General features: G+C 47.0%; 1 long non-coding RNA gene across 1 annotated transcript; it reads left to right on the forward strand.

Moving 5' to 3' along the window:
- The first annotated feature begins 4,392 nt into the window (after positions 1 to 4,392).
- Positions 4,393 to 8,578, forward strand: LOC102150027 (uncharacterized). Its single transcript, XR_288971.4, has 3 exons — positions 4,393 to 4,923; positions 6,809 to 6,882; positions 8,280 to 8,578. It is a non-coding gene; the product is annotated as an uncharacterized lncRNA (long non-coding RNA).
- The last annotated feature ends 1,632 nt before the right edge of the window (positions 8,579 to 10,210 follow it).

Below are 10,210 nucleotides of genomic sequence, written 5' to 3' on the forward strand. Positions count from 1 at the left end.
GAAAGACCTTCAAGGTCACAGGGTTCAACCAATCTTTTTGTTGCTTCAGTCCCTCTTCCATCCTTCCCCAACCACCTGGTGGCCACTGGCCTTGACTTGCACACCTCCAGCCACGGGGCGCTCACTTGCTTAGGAAGCAGCCGTTTGAAGGGCTACTCTGGCTGTTCAAATAGTCTTCCTTATACTAGAGTGAAGAGAGAAATAGAAAAGAATTTCATCAAGTGATTTCAGAAACTAAATGTAGGAAATGGAAAATTCTTTAGAGGAAATAAGCCAAGAGTAAATATGAATTATGCTTCAAGTTATGGCCAGTTAGGGAGAAAAGGAAGAATGAGAAAAGGTGAGACAGAGCTGCCTGTGTCCCAGCGTCATTGTGCTCATCTGTGCGGATCCCTCTGTCTACGCCACTGGATTGTGAGGCCTACAGGCAGTGTTTGTGTCTCATGAATTTTGAATCCCAGGAGACCAGCACAGTGCTCAGCACGGAGTGGGCGCCCCATGTACATCTGTGGAATGAATAACCCTGCCTCAGTTCACCAGCTGGCCCTGGTGGTCTAGCGGTTAAGATTCGGCACTCTCACCGCCACAGCCTAGGTTCCTTTCCTGATCAGGGAACCACATCACCAGTCTATCAGTTGTCACACTGTGGTGACTGCGTGTTGCTGTGATGCTGAAAGCTAGGCCACTGGTATTTCAATACCAGCAGGGTCACCCATGGTGGACAGGTTTCAGCGGAGCTTCCAGCTGAGACAGACTAGGAAGAAGGACCTGGCCACCCACTTCTGGAATGTTGACCATGAAAACCCTATGAATAACAGCAGAGCACTGTCTGATATAGCATCAGAAGGTGAGAAGACGGCGCAAAATGACCAGGCACGGTTCTGTTCTGCTGTACGCAGGGTCACTAGGAGTCAGAATTGACTAGACAGCACTAACAGCAACCCTTCAACAAATATTTATGAAATACTTACCAGTACCACTGTCTGGGTATACAGAGATGGGTAGAACAATCCAGCAGAATAAACTCAGATACAGAGGTACATATGGGTTGGAGAGAGAGTGCCAAAAAGAGAGTGTTGGAGGGACTTCCCAGTGGGCATGACTGATGTGAGATGGGTTTTAGAGTATGAATAGGAGTTTTCTAGGTGGAAAAGGAAAAGGAGATTCTGGGCAGCTGGAAGATCAAATACAAAATCATGAAGATGGGAATACATTCTGCGTTCAGGGAACTATCAGCAGTTCAGGTACAGCTAAACAATTACATGGGGAGGGACAAGCGTGAAAGCAGAACTGGAGAGGGGAGCAGGAGTCGATCATGAAGGATCTGGGAGGGGCCAGATAACGAGCTAGGACTTTGCCCTGCAAGCCGGAGAGCAAGGGGAAAATGTTAAGCAGCAGAGCGAGAGGATCAGATGCTTGCCAAAGTTCTGACAAACATCTAGTTCATATCCTGGTTCTGGACGAAATGCAAGTTTTAAAAAGGAAGATAAACATTGTGAACAATTATTTTTAAAGCTGTCTTCCTTCTAACAAACATTTTGAAAAGACAGACTTTTTTCACAATAACATTTTCATATGATTACAAAAGTTATTAATTATACAAAATAAGAAAAATACCTAAAAACATACCAAAAATTTTTTAAGTCAGTGTAATGCACCCACCCAGATGAAATCACTGCTAAAATTGAGTGTTCCTTTCCAGTCACATGCAGAAGGTAGCCCAGAGTGGGGCTGTGTCTGATGAACTCATCGCGCGAGCTGGCGTCCCTGCGGGAAAGGGGCCCCAGAGGAGAGCAGTGGAAGTGGCCGGCTTGGGGCAATACCTGGGAAGAAAGAGAGGACAGCCCTGGTCTGTTCTTCAGCTCTGCCCTTGAGCTCCGGTCTGAGCTCTCGGAATAGAGAGGGGCATCCTCTGCACGTTCGCAGGGAATTCAGGCAGCTCTGGTACTTTTGGGCTTGGGCGTCTTGAATATCTGGAGGCCCATGAGATCACCCCTGCACTGGGAGGGGCTTTCCAAAAGGACATCAGCTCTGGTGCAGTGGGAAGAGATGTCCTCAAATGGCTGCTAGGTGGTAGACAGCTCCAGGAGCACGAGAGTGGCCGGATTTGACATGTGAGAGAGCCGAGTGCCCCCTGTGGGAAATGCCTAGAGAAAACTGGGAGTAGAGGGGGCTGGCCATGGCGAGTGGTTAAGTTCACACGCTCTGCTTGGCAGCCTGGGGTTCGCTGGTTCAGATCCTGGACATGGACCTACACACTGCTCATCAAGCCATGCTGTGGTGGTGTCCCACATAGAAGAACTGGAAGGACTTACAACTGGGATATGTAACTATGTACTGGGGCTTTGGGGAGGAAAAAAAAAGAGAGAAGAAGATTGGCCACAGATGTTGGCTCAGAGCCAATCTTCCTCACACACACACACACACACACACACACACGCAAAGACTCCTGAGGATGAGAGCACATATAAAAATAACTGGGAGTGGAGTAAGCAGTGCAGTCAGCAAATGTCAGCACCAATGCTAATGATGTCTCCTTCACACGCACCAGCACAAGTCAGAAAAGTAAGAAACAGCAACTTGGGACTTCTGGTTAAGATGGCACTACATTCACTCTTTGAGGTCTCCTCATCTATACACACACAAAGCAATGACAGATATAATATTTTTAAAAATTTAAAAGACCAGCTTCTCTCAAAAATAAGATAATCTGTTGACCAGAGATGAAGCAGAAACGTGAAATGGCAAGTGAAACGGAAGCTCAGGTCCTGTCCCACTCTGGGTCCAGAGGCCAGCAGAGACTTCTTGGAGTCCTGCTGCTGAGAGGTGCTGTGAAGCCCTGGGCTGGGGACGCCTCTGCTCATGGGAGAGAGCTGAAGAAAGCTGTGGTTGACCATTGCCTGCACTAGGATTTATATTTTGCACTTAGGAGAAAAGGAGAAGTTGACAGAGCCTCGTAGCCAAGAGCTGGACCAGGCCAACTGTTGCTTTGTGGCTGGACCCACAATATCCTCAGACTGTCATGGACAGGAGCTCCAAGCCACTAAAACAAGGCCAATATTAAACAGGGGGTCCAGGAAGCTGGGTGGAAGCAACAGCAAAGGTACAAGAGAAGGGCTGAACATGAACACACATGCACACGTGCACACGCACACGCACACAGACCCCATTCAGGATGAGCCAGCATTCTGGTATTCCAAAAGACCCAAAAAAGAACCAATGCTAAGAAAGACAGCCAATAAAAACAATAATAGGGAGAATTCATTCTGTAAGAACTGAAAATAGACTTTAGGCATATTTAGAATCCTCAAAGAGAGAAAGGAAAGAAAAATATCCATTAAAACAGAACTTAAGAAATAAAAATGGACGGAAATGAAACCAACTCCAGTTGTTGTGAAGAAAACTCAATTAAAGATATGGAGAAAAATATTATTATTAAAATTTTAAAATAATTCAATAAGTAGGGTAATTTTTAGACTATACATAGTTGAAGAATGAATATACAATCCCTAAGATAGCATTGAATAATTCCCTTTGAATAATTTTGTAACTCTTCTTCACTTACCAACGTATTTTAAGCATTTCTCTGTATTAAGTATGAATATGTCAAAATGCTGTAAACTAGTCTTCTATATTTAGACGTTGAATTCTCTTATATTTATTCCTTTATCATAAACAAGTTTGTGAGAAATGTTGGATTAAATCTTTATCCAAGTTTCTGGGGGTTTCTCTCAATTAGATTCCCAGAGGAGAAATTACTGAGCCCCCAAAAGGATAAACTTTTCTAAGTCTTTTTTTAAAGATGGTCCCTGAGCTAACATCTATTGCCAGTCTTCTTTCTTCTTCTCCTCCCCAAAGCCCCCAGTACATAGTTGTATATTCTGGTTGTAGGTCCCTTTGGTTGTGTTGTGTGGGACGCCACCTCAGCATGGCTTGATGAGCAGTGCCATGTCTGTCCCCAGGATCCGAACTGGTGAAACCCTGAGCCTCCAAAGCGGAGTGCATGAACTTAACCACTCGGCCACAGGGCCGGCCCTTCCTAAGTCTTTTGATATAGCCATATTGCTTCCCAAAAATCTCGAACCAATCTTTACTTCCACCCATGTTTTAAGAGAATGCCTGTTTCATCAAACACTTGTGAATAAAGGATTATCCTTTAAAATCTATGTCCATTAGATAAAAAATATCTTGCAGTTTTTATTTGGTTTTGTCTGATTCGCAGTGAATTGAGACATGATCATAGAAGGAAAAAGCATGAAATCCTCTTCTCCCCATTTCTTGGGTGAAGTGGGGTATCTTTTACTGTAGCGGGGGCACAGAGCTTCTTTTATATAGCCATGCTCCCAATTGGTTGTTCTGGGAATTAAGTGCTTTTTTCTACGTTTTTTTGTCAGAGGCATGACGCGTTTTCACCCTAGCCCTACGGCAGATTATTTGTTGATTTGGGCGCCTGATTTTAACTCCTGAGTCTGTAGCCCATGAATTGCCCCTGTTGCTATAGGGTGGAGACACTGCTATGGCCACTCTCCTCTGCCAGGACGAGTCAGGAAGTGGACAAACGGCCGGGAAGACAATGCGCCCCTGCCTGTGCTTCTCGCTGCGCCAGCCCTGCCGCCTTTCCCCGGAGCCGGCGTTCCCTCACCCGCTCAAGGATGGTGACCTGCAATTATCTCCTTGTTTCTGCATCATTTTCCCCTTCCCCGCTGGATCGTTCTTTCTCTGACTGTTGCCCATCATCTCCTTAATAGCAAAACTTCCTGAAAGAGCTGCCTATATTCAGTTTCACTTTTTATTTATGTTTTTGGAAACCCGCTCCAATCAGACTTCTATCCCCCAAAGAAACCTTTCTCAATAAGATTACCAGTTATCTCCTCATGGCCAAGCAGAGTGGTCCTTCTCCATCCGCAGTGGCATTCGACGAAGGTGAGTACTCTTTCCTTCTTGAATCACCGTCTTCACTTGGCTTCCAGGACCCCACCCTCTCCTGGTTTCCCTTCTAACTCCCTGTCCGCTCCCCAGTGCCCTGGCTTATTGATACATCCTGCATTTTTTTTTTTAATTAAGAACTTCTGCTTTAAAAAAAAAAAAAAAAAAAGATTGGCCCTCCGCTAACATCTATTCCTAGTTGTGTTTTTCTTCCTCCTTCTTCCCCCAAAGCCCCCTAGTACAGAGTTGTATATTTGTTAGTTGTGGGTCCTTCTAGTCGCGCTATGTGAGATGCCGCTTCAGCGTGGCCTGACGAGTGGTGCCATGTCCGCGCCCAGGATCTGAACTGGCGAAACCCTGGGTCTCCAAAGCGGAGGGCACGAATTTAACCACTCGGCCATGAGGCGGGCCCCTGTGTTTTCATTCTAATGAGATGAAGTACAGTCTAAACCCCTTCTGGGATTGAAACAACTTCCTCATGAAAAACAGGGTAGTTAAGTTCACCCTATACCATCCCAGAAAGTTCTATTATCATTTTGAACTGATACATAAAACTTCAGAGGATAGTGAGTTTTGACCAGCTTTTCTTATCTCCTATTTAAGCCCTGGAAGGCTAGGACACGTCTTCTTCCTCGTGTGTCCCCTGTTGGGCTCGGCCATACTAATGGCTCCACCAGTGGCTGCTGATTTGGTCCTTGTCAGTTTCCTGGGCCTTGAGTGGCTGTCCCTCAGCTTGAGGAAATGTGGAGAGCGCAAACACCATGCCTGCCTCGAGGAACAGGTTTTGTAGGAAGCCCTGGGGTCACGGTGAGCATTAGCATTTGCAGAACATCTCTCACATTGCAAAATGCTTGTGCAAACATATCCCAGGAAATCCCGACAAGACCCCCTTGGGTTGACATCCTGAGCCTCTGTTTATCAGACAGACAAACTGAGGGGCAGAGCCTGGACCAGGATGCTCTGAGCCCCACTAGTCCTGGAATTAGGTGCACCCTCTGCTGGAGAGCTTGAGCGGGACTTGCTCATTCCCAACACAGAGCCTTTGCAGGAATGGCTCTTCTTCTGTGGGGCAAGCTTCTGGGAGCTCTCCACCCAACAAACCGGGCTCATCCCTCAAGGCCCAGCCCAAAGTCCACCTCCTCCAGAGGCCCTTCCTGCTGTCCCCAGTCCAGAGTTACACTATGTTCCTGCAGCCCTTACTGTCTGCACCACAAGTTTGGCCTGAACGTGCTGTCTTGCAATGTTTTATACCATTGCTTTGTACAGAGACTCGGTCCTTGAGTCATTATTTACCTTTTTGTACGTGCACCTCTTCTCTCCCCAGCTAACCCACCTGTCACCTCTAGGTAGGCAGGACCCATCTCCACTCATTTGCTATTCCACTCCTGCGTTCCTTCAATAAATATTCTATGCCATTTGAGAGATAAATCAATGATCAAGGAGACATGGTTCCTTCCCTCACAGAACTTATATTCCTTATTCATTCTATCTACAGAACCTGGTATCATTCACTTGCATCCAGCAGGCAAGAATTAACAGTGACAGCCTCTGGCCAGCAAGTTCCAGCAGCATGTGTCCCTTTGATCTGGTCAAAGCCGAGCAGAGACTATTTTTAAGTAGAAAAGCAGGAAGGACCACAGAGACAAGTTATGTGTGGGGCAGTTTCCGGACAGCAAGCCTAGAAAGGAAATCCTCCTGGTCCCTGTTCCAGGGATGGATCGGGGGGAGCCCCACTCATAAAAGGGTCAGAGTCCTTAGGCCCTGAAGAGGACTTAAGGCTCACCAGGGGAACCCTTCATGGCACAGGTGGGGAAACTGAGGCACACAGAGGGTTTGTGGTTACTCCAGTAGTGGACTCCTAGCACAGTGATTTTTTTCCTAGGACTCCAGTGAAGTATAATTTCCTGCTAAAAGGAAAGACTGTTGGGAGCAATTCTGGCACTCAGGAGCATACAGGTAAAAAACTTGACAAGACAAAGACAAGTTTATGACACCGGCTTCAGATATTTTACAATGGGCTGGAAGACACTCATGCTCTGATTCTGAGCATCTCTTCTGTACCCAGCACTGGATCAGGGACAACAGGGAGAGGGTGACCAACAAATGGTCTTGTGCTCAAGGAACTCATGTGGGACAATTAACTGTTTAGCAAATGTGGCCAGTGAGCCACATGATGGGGCTGAGACCTGTGAGTGAGAAGGGCTGGTCTTGAGTGGATCTCTGCCCTCCCTGGCAGCCCATTGACCCTCTCTAAGCCCGATCACGTCTGCTCTTCCTACCAGATATAAAGAGGAAGAAGTTGTGAGGATTAAAGAAAAGACCATAGGAGGAAGCCCCTGGCCCAGAACAGACATTCAATTCCTTTGCACACATTCCAAAGGTTGTTTTGATTATTCTCAACCACCTCCTTTATTTCCCACATCCCAGAAAAAGAATCCTGATTAGTCTTCTTGAAGCAGAAATAGCTGAGTACACGTGACCCTGACTGCCCACCGGGGTCATGGTCCTGATGCTCCAGCTCACCCCACCGCCCACAGAATTGGCTCTTTGGGTCCACCACTTGATGCATGAGGCTACCATGCTTCCTCTCCCTGTTCCTCATTTTTCTTATCTGTAAAAAGGATAGATGTCAGCTCCTGCCCCTTCCTCCTTCCCTTCTCCATCTCTCCTGGAGGGGTCTGTTCTCCAGAGTGGGACAGAGCTCCAGGGCTGGGCAAGAACCCCTCCTCCGTGGTCGTCCTACTCCCCTCCCACCCTCCTTCTGCGTCCTTAGCACAGGAGTCCCACTTACTGCAGCAGCAGCCAGCTGCCCCTGCCACCAGCATTGAGCTCAGGAGCTGGGTGACATGTGTGAGGTACACTCCTTTTTATGAGAGAGGGCAATGGCCAGGGATTGCTGTGGGAAGCTGGCTGCACAAAGAAGTCCACCTCTCTCTTCCCTGCTCTGCCTCCACTTTTGAGCTTGGAGAAGTCTAGAGACTTTAGAAATTCTAGAGAAATTAGGTCTGGCTACAGCCTTGAAGATTATTTATTCCAGTGGCTTCCAAACACTTAAAATTAATTTTTAGTTATATGGGAAAAATTCTGACTCCCCAGTAAAAATGTGTAGACAGATTTTTTTCCATGAAAGATCTAGTGCAACCTTTCCTTTCTAGATGGGGAAACTGAGGCCCAGGGAGTGGATGTGATGCTGGCTCAACACAAAGTTGACACAAGGGAAGCCATATTGTAGAAAAGAAACCATATTGCAACTTTGAATGACCTGTGATTAACTAGCCCAGACATGCTCTGTAGATTCTTTGGCCCCTCCCAGCTGTTATAAGTTGATAACTTTGTTCCTTTGAGTTCCTTAGGAATGTGATGACTCCCGGGCAGAGAGCCTATGCTGATAGCCATCATGATGACAACTGAATGATCAGGGAGTAGGGCATTGCTTCATTCTCTGATGCATATCCAGTAAACAAAGGACTATCAGGAACTGGGACCAGAGGTCTACCTCCACCCAGAGACCAGCCACCTCCCCACCTGGAGACCAGCCCCATATGTAACTGGCCTGTAGTCTTTGTTCTGTAAGATGGTTCTTTTGCACATGAGTTGGCCATCTTCCCTCTTGCTATCAAGCTGTAATAAAGAAACCCTTTCTCTCCTCCTACCTTGCCTCTTTACTATTGGCATGTCTTGCAGTGGGCAGATGACCCACCTTGGGCAGTAACAGATGTGGCTTCCTGGAGGTAACTCAGGAGTTGGTGGAGCTTGGACTGGAGCCCTGGTCCCCTAACAGAGGGCTCTTCCCCTGGCTCCACACTGAGGAGGTGGTTGCAAAACATGAGGCTCAGCCCTGCCTCCAAGATGCAAGAAGGAGGAAGGAGGGTGGAGTACTTGTGGCTTACGTGAGAAAAAAATCTTGGGCTGATCCAAGAACTCTGTAATTTATGCTTAGTCCAGTTTCCTAGGAATTGGTTCTTAGAATAAGACTAATAGCTATGAACTCAGACTTTTCATTGGAAGACTTAAAATATTATTCTTGCTTTTTGTTGTTGAGTGCCAAGAACTATCAGGCTTTGGGAGTCCCAAAGGCAGGAAATGTGAGCCACGAATGTCAGACCCTGTGTGACCTTGTGTCACCGACTAGTTGCCCCAAGGAACTCAAGGGTGGGTTTGGATATTTCAACTGTTGTTCTACATTGTTCTTTTCCTTTTGTTATGTTAAGGAGATGCAATCACCAACCACCCTGAGCCAGACCAAGCCTCACCAGGAGAGCTGCACCTATGACCTTTGCCTTATTTTTAATGCTCAGATCTCTCCAGGAGGAGCTTAGGCCTTATTACCATAACCTGCAGCATATATGGAAGCATGTTTTCCAACTGAGCTTGCACAAGTGAATACCCTCCTCTTCTTTGTAAATATTTATTCCCCGTTTGAAATAAAAGTCCCTACTTCCCTTTTTCGGGGATGCCATGACTCTGGAAATGATTCCTCATGGTCTCCTATTTGCTGCAGGTACACTTTATCTTCTGAGACAACTACTTCTGGTGGAGAGTCTGATTTAACTCGCCAGGAGAGAACCCACTTTGGTTTCAGTAACACTTGGAGAATGCCTGTCTCTGGTTGCCCATGAGTGGCGGCCTGAGCTCTTCACCAAAGCAGACTTGCCTCGTGTTTCCTGCTTTCTCTACCTTGCCTTGTGCTTCTTTCCTTCCCTTCCCTTCCTTTAACCCTGTACAGTTTGCACCCATGGGAATCACAGCGTGAATGACAAGACATTTCTTTAAGGCAGCAGCCCCAGCTTGTCCCCAGAAAACTGGTTCACAAGAGAAGCTGTGGAACACCCAGCAATTCGGTGCACACTGGCATGTTACAGGCTCCGTCTTGACCAAACATGTCCCAGCCAGCAGATGAGAGGCCGTCACCTCTCTCCAGGGTCTGAGTTCACCTGAACCTGCTCCTTAAATCCTGGAGATGTGGAAGGCTTGGGACCACAGCAGTGTTACCACACCAGGTTCGTTTTTGCCCACTGCCCAGAAAGCCAAACCCCGAGCCAGTGAGATTGCAGCAGAGAGAGAGTTTAATCACAAGGCAGCCAAGTGAGCAAGCAAGAGCATGAGTTTCAAACCCGCTTCCCTGAAAATAGAGATTCAGGGATATTTACGGGATGGGGGGTCAAAGTGGTCTGAAGTGTAGAGATAGGTGATTGGAGGTGAGGAGAGGGGAGGTAATTGACGATCTGCACAAATGTAGTCAGACTTCACGCCTCTTCATAGGACGCATGTTCATAAAATGGCA

This window comes from Equus caballus, chromosome 1 (genome assembly GCF_041296265.1).
Source record: "Equus caballus isolate H_3958 breed thoroughbred chromosome 1, TB-T2T, whole genome shotgun sequence".
Lineage (NCBI taxonomy): Eukaryota > Metazoa > Chordata > Mammalia > Perissodactyla > Equidae > Equus > Equus caballus.